Raw genomic sequence first — 10,260 nt, 5'->3', positions numbered from 1 at the left:
TTAACTCTTGCAGTGGAACGATAGAGACTCCATTTCACTTAGGTTGATTTAATTTAGACCAGAGGCAGACCTAAGTCAAGGTAATCCTCCTTTGAAACACTTTGGTATTGCTCCTAGATAGATCATAATACAAAAAATCAATCAGAGCACAGGGAGCCATCTCATTATCTTTCCGTAAAGAAAAACTATGGTGGACTAACTGATCTTTAAATCAGTTTATGAAAGAGCCCAATGCAAAAAAAATGCATGTTGGGTCTTTGAAACAGTTCAAATCATTTCGATAATAATCCGTTTGATCTGTTTTACCGAGAAGGTCTACGGTTCGAATCCGTATAGCCCTAATATGCCCTTTTTCTATTTTAGGATCTCTATCCTATGTTTTCTTTAGTTTAGTATAGTTTTCATTTTCGCATTAGTATTTGTTTATAGACTGGATAGGCGCCTGCGACATAGAATAGAGATAAAAGCATTACCAAAGGCTCATTCATCGAAAATCAAAATCATACAGACAGGAAAAGAAAAACGAAAAATAGAAAAAATAAAGTAAAGAGTAAATAAGAAAACAGAATATTCTGTCTCATAGTTATGAAATAGAGTTCTTTATTTTTATTTTTATAGTATTACTTCTCATTATACTGCATAGATTAGTCCTACTATCTTAATTAGGTTCTAATTATTCTAATTAGTAGTATTCTCATTTTTATTTAATAGTCTCTTATTATTATTAAATAGTAAATAAAGGATAGAGCTATTCTTTTTTATAGAGATTCTAGAGAAAGCGAGACAAAGTGAAACGATAAAGTTTTCTTTATATAAGAATTAGATCTACATACACCATATCTAAATAGAATGGAAATCCAAAAGAAAGGGAGTTGGGATTCCATTGGATGAATCTTTAAAGAAGATGCAGCACAGAGGAAACAAAGGCTAAACTAAGCGCTTTTGTTTGAACAAAAAAGATTCTTGTTTCACCGAGGAAAAGAGAGAAGTTCTGGATAAATTGACAATGCTGAATTGAATTGACTAATTTAAGTTCCGCCTATTCCACATTAATGGGAGTACATTATGTTTCTGCTTCACGAATATGATATTTTTTGGACATTTCTAATAATAGCAAGCCTTATTCCTATTTTGGCATTTTCGATTTCAGCGCTTTTAGCCCCGGTTAGTGAAGGACCAGAGAAGCTTTCTAGTTATGAATCGGGTATAGAACCCATGGGAGGGGCTTGGGTACAATTCCGAATACGCTATTATATGTTTGCGCTCGTTTTTGTTGTTTTTGATGTGGAAACCGTCTTTCTATACCCTTGGGCAATGAGTTTCGACGTATTGGGTGTATCCGTTTTTATCGAAGCTTTGATTTTCGTGCTTATCTTAGTTGTCGGTTTAGTTTATGCATGGCGAAAAGGAGCCTTGGAATGGTCTTAACTGAATATTTAGACAAAAAAAAAGAAGGAAAAGATTCTATTGAGACAGTTATGAATTTGATTGAGTTTCCCTTACTTGACCAAACAAGTTCCAATTCTGTTATTTCAACTACACTAAATGATCTTTCGAATTGGTCAAGACTCTCCAGTTTATGGCCCCTTCTATACGGTACCAGTTGTTGTTTCATTGAATTTGCTTCATTAATAGGTTCACGATTCGACTTTGAACGTTATGGATTGGTACCAAGATCAAGTCCTAGGCAAGCAGACCTAACTTTAACAGCCGGTACGGTAACAATGAAAATGGCTCCGTCTTTAGTGAGATTATACGAGCAAATGCCTGAACCAAAATACGTCATTGCTATGGGAGCCTGTACTATTACAGGGGGAATGTTCAGTACGGATTCCTATAGTACTGTTCGGGGAGTTGATAAGTTAATTCCTATGGATGTCTACTTGCCGGGCTGCCCTCCTAAACCGGAGGCAGTTATAGATGCCCTAACAAAACTTCGTAAGAAGATATCGCGAGAAATAGTTGAGGATCGAACTCTATCTCAAAATAAAAAAAGATGTTTTACTACCAGTCACAAGCTTTATGTTAGGCGCAGTACTCATACAGGAACTTATGAGCAAGAATTGCTCTATCAATCACCATCGACATTAGATATATCTTCTGAAACTTTTTTAAAATCCAAAAGTCCAGTACCTTCCTACAAATTAGTGAATTAGGAGGGGGGCTCTTTTTTTGTGTAGAAAAAGAAAAAGCAGAGCAATCTTTCAAACTTGCATCCGAAATGTGAAATATTTATACAAAGAGGGAGAGATGAAGACAATGCAGCAGGGTTGGTTATCTAATTGGCTAGTCAAACATGAGGTGGTTCATAGATCTTTGGGCTTTGATCACCGAGGAATAGAGACTTTACAAATAAAAGCAGCGGATTGGGATTCCATTGCTGTCATTTTATATGTATATGGTTATAATTATTTACGCTCCCAATGTGCTTATGATGTAGCACCCGGTGGATCTTTAGCTAGCGTGTATCATCTTACAAGAATACAATACGGTATAGATAATCCAGAAGAAGTCTGCATAAAAGTCTTTGCCCAAAAGGATAATCCTAGAATTCCGTCTGTCTTCTGGATTTGGAGAAGTGCCGATTTTCAAGAACGCGAATCTTATGATATGGTGGGAATCTCTTATGATAATCATCCGCGCCTTAAACGTATCCTAATGCCTGAAAGTTGGATAGGCTGGCCCTTACGTAAGGACTATATAACCCCCAATTTTTATGAAATACAAGATGCTCATTGAATGATAAGAAATTCGTGCTCACGTATACAACACAACTCCAGATTTTATTCAAGTCAAGGAATATTTTTAGGTTCTTTTCCTAGATGAAACGGAATACCTATTTATAATTAATTCCTATTATACAAAAGCATTCCAGATAGACTGAGGCAAAAAAGGGTTTCATTTGGATTCCCCTATTTTGAAAATCACATATTAATTTCCTTCATATGAACAGAACAATAGGATGACTCAAAGAAGTTCTCTACCAGGAACTTTGTATCGCGCACATGACTTAGCACAACTAGGAAAATAAGATAAGATAAAGATAAGCAAGACTAAAAAAATATTCGTCGGAATAGTGGAATACAAAATAAAGAAACGCAAAAAAATAAAGGGGAACCTAATCTCACCCACTTACTTATCATAAAGAAAGGGTATATTTTAAAACTTCTCTAAAAAGAAGTGCCTCTATATTTATATTATAGATTTATCCACTTAGATGAATAAATCATACTCTATCTATATTACATATTATTAATAAATATGTATCACAATCCATCTCGAGGTATTTGGATCAATACCTATTCGGTGGATCTTTTTTTTTCTCTGCCAGGAACCAGATTTGAACTGGTGACACGAGGATTTTCAGTCCTCTGCTCTACCAACTGAGCTATCCTGACCTTTTCTTGTGCATCATCCTAGTAGAGTATTTGTATCTATGTCAATTAAAAGGACTAAAAAATCAATTAAAGTATTTCAAATTCAAAATTTGAAAGGGGGGTAGCCCTATGCATTATGCATGGTTTACTTAAATAATACTTAAAAATAGAGTGAATAACCAAGATTTCTTGCCGATACTCTAATAAAAAAGAAATCTATTCAATGAATAGGATAAGATCCATTGAGTTCTCTTCGCATTCCTTTCCTTTGTGAAAGAGTAGAATGAGAAAGCTAATGAATCTTAAACCCATTGATAAAAAGAAAAAAAAAAGAGGATTTGGGGATAGAGGGACTTGAACCCTCACAACTTAAAAAGTCGACGGATTTTCCTTTTACTAGAAATTTCATTGTTGTCAGTATTGACATGTAGAATGGGACTCTCTCTTTGTCCTCGTCCGATTAATCCACTTTCTTTTTAAAAGTTCTCAAAACTTTGAATTTGAATTGAAGAATTTGATTATTCAATATTTGAATGGAGTGGATTCACAATAATTCAAAATAAAATTATGATATGAGATTTTTATTTCATAATCATTTCGAATTTTATTTTGAAATTTTAAAAAAGATAAAGAACCTATATTATAATATGAGTTCTGTGATTAATCGTTTGCTATGTCAGTATCTATACGTGTTTATTAAATGTATAAAGTATAAAACCCCTCTTTCTCTAATTTAGAATTAGAAGAGAAGGAATTCCACTAACAACACAACGTAATTAACTCGATTCGTTAGAACAGCTTCCATTGAGTCTCTGCACCTATCCTTTTCCTTTGTATTCTAGTTCGAGAATCCCTTCTCAAAACACGGATTTGGCTCAGGATTGCCCTTTTTTAATTCCAGGGTTTCTCTGAATTTGGAAGTTACCACTTAGCAGGTTTCCATACCAAGGCTCAATACAATCAAGTCCGTAGCGTCTACCGATTTCGCCATATCCCCACTTCCCTCTTCTTTGAGACCAGGATTCCTTGTGTAATTTCATCCATCTCTTAGTTTTTTTTTGAATCATTGAGTTCATCACTCAACGTAGTCTAGCAGTTCAGTTCGACTCTATTTGAGAGACCCCGCTTGCTTATTGCAATTCTGAATTACATTGATTCTATCCTTGATGTATTTGCAATTCAATCCGAATCAATATATCCAAAACTTTTTATCTCCCCCACCTCCCGTCTTACTTTTTTATAGTATTCGAAATTATACTATAACGCTGGATATTTATTCTTTTTTTCTAATCAGAATTATCAATTTTATTTACTCTGACTTTATGTTCCCCTTAGTGAAATATTAATCCTCAAATTATTAACAAATAATAAAGTCTATAATGATCGAATGAAAATACCCATAAAGTCTATAATTTTATTTTTAAATATCCTATAGTTAAGCATATCAAGCTAACTTTATCTTTAAGAAGTTTTAGTATTTTTTTATTTAGTATTTTTTTATAAGTAGAACTTAAAATTTAGAACTAGTTAATAGCTAAGAGTAATAACTAATATCTGAGATTTTACGGATTTCCTATACTATACCTATTTATATTTGTTACACTATTTCCGTTATGTAAGCCCACTTAGCTCAGAGGTTAGAGCATCGCATTTGTAATGCGAGGGTCATCGGTTCAAATCCGATAGTCGGCTTTTTTTTCTCTATCGATGTTCTACGAACAAGAATCTCTTTTTTTCCGAATTAAATGGAGAATCTAGGATCTTTTATGTTTTTTACCTTACTATTTTGCTAGATACAAAACAATAAAATAAATAATATATATACAAAAAATACAAAAAATACAGATTTTGATGAAATTCCATTTTTTGTGGTACTTTAGTTGATTTTACTCTGTTTATCCTGTAGTTTAATTCAGTTTTAATTTCGATGTATTCTGTAATGTAAATACAATGAAATTAATTGTGTAAAATGAAATTTCAATAAAAAAAAGGAGTCTTCATGTCCCGTTATCGAGGACCTCGTTTAAAAAAAATACGCCGTTTGGGAGCTTTACCAGGACTCACTAGAAAAACACCTAAATCCGGAAGTAATCTTAAAAAAAAATTCAATTCTGGGAAAAAGGAGCAATATCGTATTCGTCTTCAAGAAAAACAGAAATTGCGTTTTCATTATGGTCTGACAGAACGACAATTACTTAGATATGTTCATATCGCTAGAAAAGCAAAAAGGTCAACAGGCCAGGTTTTACTACAATTACTTGAAATGCGTTTGGATAATATCCTTTTTCGATTGGGTATGGCTTCAACCATTCCTCGGGCCCGCCAATTAGTCAACCATAGACATATTTTAGTTAATGGCCGTATAGTCAATATACCAAGTTTTCGTTGCAAACCCCGAGATATTATTACTACGAAAGATAACCAAAGATCAAAAGGTCTGGTTCAAAATTATATTGCTTCATCGGACCCGGGGAAATTGCCAAGCCATTTGACGATTGACACATTGGAATATAAAGGACTAGTAAATAAAATCCTAGATAGGAAGTGGGTCGGTCTCAAAATAAATGAGTTGTTAGTTGTAGAATATTACTCTCGTTAGACTTGAACTTAATGAAAAAAGGAAAGGTTCATAGAATTTTCTTCCCCTTCCCCTTTCCCCGAACTAAATAGCCCTAAGACCATTACCATTAATTCGTATTTTCCCATCAACTAGCTAAAATTGATTAACCCTAGGATTAGGATCCTTTTTGCTTTTTTCCTCCATGTTTACATACCACAGTAATTTGCTATAGAGAATTTTTAATTTCTATTAAATAAAAATAAGATAATATAAGATATTATATTATTACTGGAATAAATTCCTATTTGATTTGATACATTGTGATCCTTAACGTTGATGAATTAAGAAAAACGGAAAGAGAGGGATTCGAACCCTCGGTAAACAAAAGTCTACATAGCAGTTCCAATGCTACGCCTTGAACCGCTCGGCCATCTTTCCTACATAACTTATTATGGAAAATAAACTGAGTGAATAGCGAGTTTTCTTATTCCTGCAGTACAGGTACAACCGCAACCGCTCGGGGGTTCCCTAGTTCTATTGGAAAAATTCCTTTTGATCTAGGTGGAAGGATACAGGATTTTTTACTAGAAATTGCGCTCGCTATAAAATAAAAGTTTTAATTTAGGTTTTCCCGCAACTAAAGAAAAAGAGAATGCAAGAATTCTTCTTATTGCATAATAAAATAAAGAAACCTTAGAATTCTGTTTGCATAAGATACGCTACACCATTGAAATCAAAAATAGAGTATGAGACAATTAATAACTTTGAAAACATGAAATAGTTGATGACATAAGTTGTTGTTCAGAAATAGGAAAGTGGAATGAAATCCAGTCTTAGTCAAATATTGCATATCTTTTCGTGTCCAAGCAGAAGGAAAAGGATACAATTTGAGCTGAGCGGAAAATCCATATCTCTCTTATCCATTTAAAGCATATGGATTTAGAGCATATGGATCAATCTATTTATAATTATAAGAATCGAATGTGTTTGTTTTTATGTTATTTTGTGAAGGAATGAAAACAATTCTATATAGAATGGCTTGGGAATTATGCCTAGATCCCGTGTAAATGGAAATTTCATTGATAAGACCTTCTCAATTATAGCCAATATTTTATTGCGAATAATTCCGACAACCTCAGGAGAAAAAAAGGCATTTACTTATTATAGAGATGGTGCGATTTGACTCTTTTTTTTTGCTTTTTTTTAGACCTACCTATACCTCAGTCTTAGGAAAAAGAAAAGGGGTTGGCATAGAGAGAACCAAATTTGTAAAGCAAGCAAACCCACGCTTCGGGAAGGTGAGGCGAACTAACAATTCCTTCCGTCGTGTATCCTCGATTGATGCGGCTTCAGATACTTCAATTGTAGATTTGAGTATTGAGCGAAAGGTTACACCTACAGGATATGGTATGGTATGGATTACAGGCCACTCTATTAGTATCCGTAGGCAGCATAGGGGAGAAAAGCACTACACCTAGAAATAGGAATCAACAAGAGAAAAACTTTGGTAGAAATTACCCCTTTCCTGATCGGTATCAGGGCTGGGAAGAATGGTTGGGATAACAAACAACCATCAGGTTTGTACTTTGGATACCCCTATAACCATCAAAGATCGTTGAAGTAGCTAATTCCTCTAAATAGGAGGCGTTGAGAACAAAGAAATTATTGGAGCTATCGTTTTCCTCTAGCATTAATAGAATTCATTGGTGTTAAGAAAAACCTCTTGTGGGAAGGTTGGCTAGAGATTTCTTGGAAAAATACCAGCCCCTTTCGGTTCATAATGAGACCGGACTAATTCTATTTTGATTCTATAGATTAAGATTATTTCGCTTAGTACTATTATGTACAGAAGGGAGGAGCCGTATGAGATGAAAACCTCATGTACGGTTTTGGAACGGAGATTTTTTGAATAGAATGAACGACCGTAACGGATGTTGGCTCAATCCGAAGGAAATTATGCGGAAGTTTTGCAAAATTATTATGAAGCTACGCGACTAGAAATCGATCCCTATGATCGAAGTTATATACTCTATAACATAGGCCTTATACACACAAGCAATGGAGAGCATACAAAGGCTTTGGAATATTATTTCCGGGCACTAGAACGAAACCCCTTCTTACCGCAAGCTTTTAATAATATGGCCGTGATCTGTCATTACGTGCGACTATCTCCACTATAGAAAGAAAAAAAAAGAGAGGATCAAATTTTCTAGTAAATACTGGAAAAAAGGGCTTTCTACATAGGGATCGTAAAAACAACGATTTTTCCCTATCAGCTGTAGGAAGGAAGGACACTTCACGAGAATCAAAAAAGGAAGAAAGTATGGCCTATACTACTACTCTATGGATAAAGTTTCTCAAATTGATAGAGAAAGCACCGTAAAGATCAATTAGTGAGCGACTGGGTCGATACAACTAAAAAAACTGCTTCCTTATCCCATGATATGGGGCAAAATTTAGGAATCCGCTTATGTAATAGAGCCGATCCACTAAGGGATTAAGCAGCGGTGTAGTATCAGATCCCAAAGATAGTAAGTTCTTTTTTCTTTCTTATGGAAGAAAGTCTTTTTCAAGGATTCTATAGAGATTTTATATATGAAACCGGGATAGTTACCTTTCAGAAAATTTGAACGAAGGCTCTATATCTATCTATGCTTCATTCTTCTGAAGGTGGGAAAAAAGATCAAACTAATTATTGATAAAAATTAGGGTTTGAAACTTAGGTAATTAATTTCTTCTGCTTAACACAAGAACAAATTGGATCGATTTTTGATAAATCGAATTCAGTTAAGATAGGGGAAATTAAGATAGCAATTTCTGAGCCGTATGAGGTAGGAAACTCTCAAGTACGGTTCTAAGGGAAGGAACTGCCTATTCCGACCGAGGAGAACAGGCCATTCTAGAGGGTGATTCGGAAATTGCGGAAGCTTGGTTTGATCAAGCTGCTGAATATTGGAAACAAGCTATAGCGCTTACTCCGGGAAATTATATTGAAGCACAAAACTGGTTGAAGATTACGAAGCGCTTTGAATTTGAATAAGACCATGCTCCTTTTTTTTCCTAAAATGGATGGTTTGGTTGTTGATCCATTAATCAAATAAATTAGGTCGTAAGATCGAATCAAGAATTTCATTATATCCATTTCTTATACCTTCTATTTTATAAGATATTTCATAAGAATAAACCATAGGGATAGGGTCTAGAATAGAAGTAATAAAGTGAATAAAAAAAAGGGGGCCAATCTAAATATTGCTAATATATTAGAACCATCTTATTAATAATTCTAATGAGTTATCTTGGAATTTAGAATCAAATAAAAAATAAAAAACCCTATATTATGCTCAAGGAAAGTAGATATAGATAGGAGCTTATGCCCTAAAAAAAATACACTAGTTTCTTAAATTTAAAATAAAAAAGATTTTTTCTTACGCCGAGAAATATTTGTTTTTTCAAGATAAACAATGTCCGTTAGGCACCTAACCTTTATGTCATAATAGATCCGAACACTTGCCTCGGATTGACTTTAATATATAATTGCTCCAGTGAATAACTAAAAAAAAAGAAGGGTGGTAGTATAGTGAAGAAAAGAACTAATCACAATATCTATCTTTCAAAATCTATCTTTCAAAATCTATCTTTCAAAATCTATCTTTCAAAGATTCACTAAAAAAAAGACAGTTGGCGGGTCTCTTTGTATGTCTTGTCCGGAAAGAGGAGGAGTTAATGATTATTCGTTCGCCGGAACCAGAAGTAAAAATTGTTGTGGATAGGGATCCTGTAAAAACATCTTTTGAGGAATGGGCGAGACCCGGCCATTTCTCAAGAACACTAGCTAAGGGCCCTGATACTACCACTTGGATCTGGAACCTACATGCTGATGCTCACGATTTCGATAGTCATACTGGTGATTTGGAACAGATTTCTAGAAAAGTTTTTAGTGCTCATTTCGGGCAACTTTCCATTATCTTTCTTTGGTTGAGTGGCATGTACTTTCATGGTGCCCGTTTTTCCAATTATGAAGCATGGCTAAGTGATCCTACTCACATTGGACCCAGTGCTCAGGTAGTTTGGCCTATAGTAGGGCAAGAAATATTGAATGGTGATGTAGGTGGGGGTTTCCGAGGAATCCAAATAACCTCTGGGTTTTTTCAGCTTTGGCGAGCATCTGGAATAACTAGTGAATTACAACTCTATTGTACTGCAATTGGTGCATTGGTTTTTGCAGCGTTAATGCTTTTTGCTGGTTGGTTCCATTATCACAAAGCCGCTCCCAAATTGGCATGGTTCCAAGATGTAGAATCCATGTTGAATCACCACTTAGCG

At 34.6% G+C, this 10,260-nt stretch overlaps 3 non-coding genes across 3 annotated transcripts; 1 reads left to right on the top strand and 2 right to left on the bottom strand.

Moving 5' to 3' along the window:
- Positions 1-3,325: 3,325 nt before the first annotated feature.
- Positions 3,326-3,398, bottom strand: TRNAF-GAA. Its single transcript has one exon. It is a non-coding gene; the product is annotated as a tRNA-Phe (tRNA).
- A 1,598-nt stretch (positions 3,399-4,996) lies between these two features.
- TRNAT-UGU lies at positions 4,997-5,069 on the top strand. Its single transcript has one exon. It is a non-coding gene; the product is annotated as a tRNA-Thr (tRNA).
- A 1,219-nt stretch (positions 5,070-6,288) lies between these two features.
- On the bottom strand, positions 6,289-6,375 carry TRNAS-GGA. The gene has a single exon. It is a non-coding gene; the product is annotated as a tRNA-Ser (tRNA).
- Positions 6,376-10,260: the final 3,885 nt, after the last annotated feature.

This window comes from Hordeum vulgare, chromosome 5H (genome assembly GCF_904849725.1).
Source record: "Hordeum vulgare subsp. vulgare chromosome 5H, MorexV3_pseudomolecules_assembly, whole genome shotgun sequence".
NCBI classification, from domain to species: domain Eukaryota; kingdom Viridiplantae; phylum Streptophyta; class Magnoliopsida; order Poales; family Poaceae; genus Hordeum; species Hordeum vulgare.
Note: the sequence above shows the minus strand (reverse complement) of the source record. Positions and strands in the feature narration are given on the sequence as shown.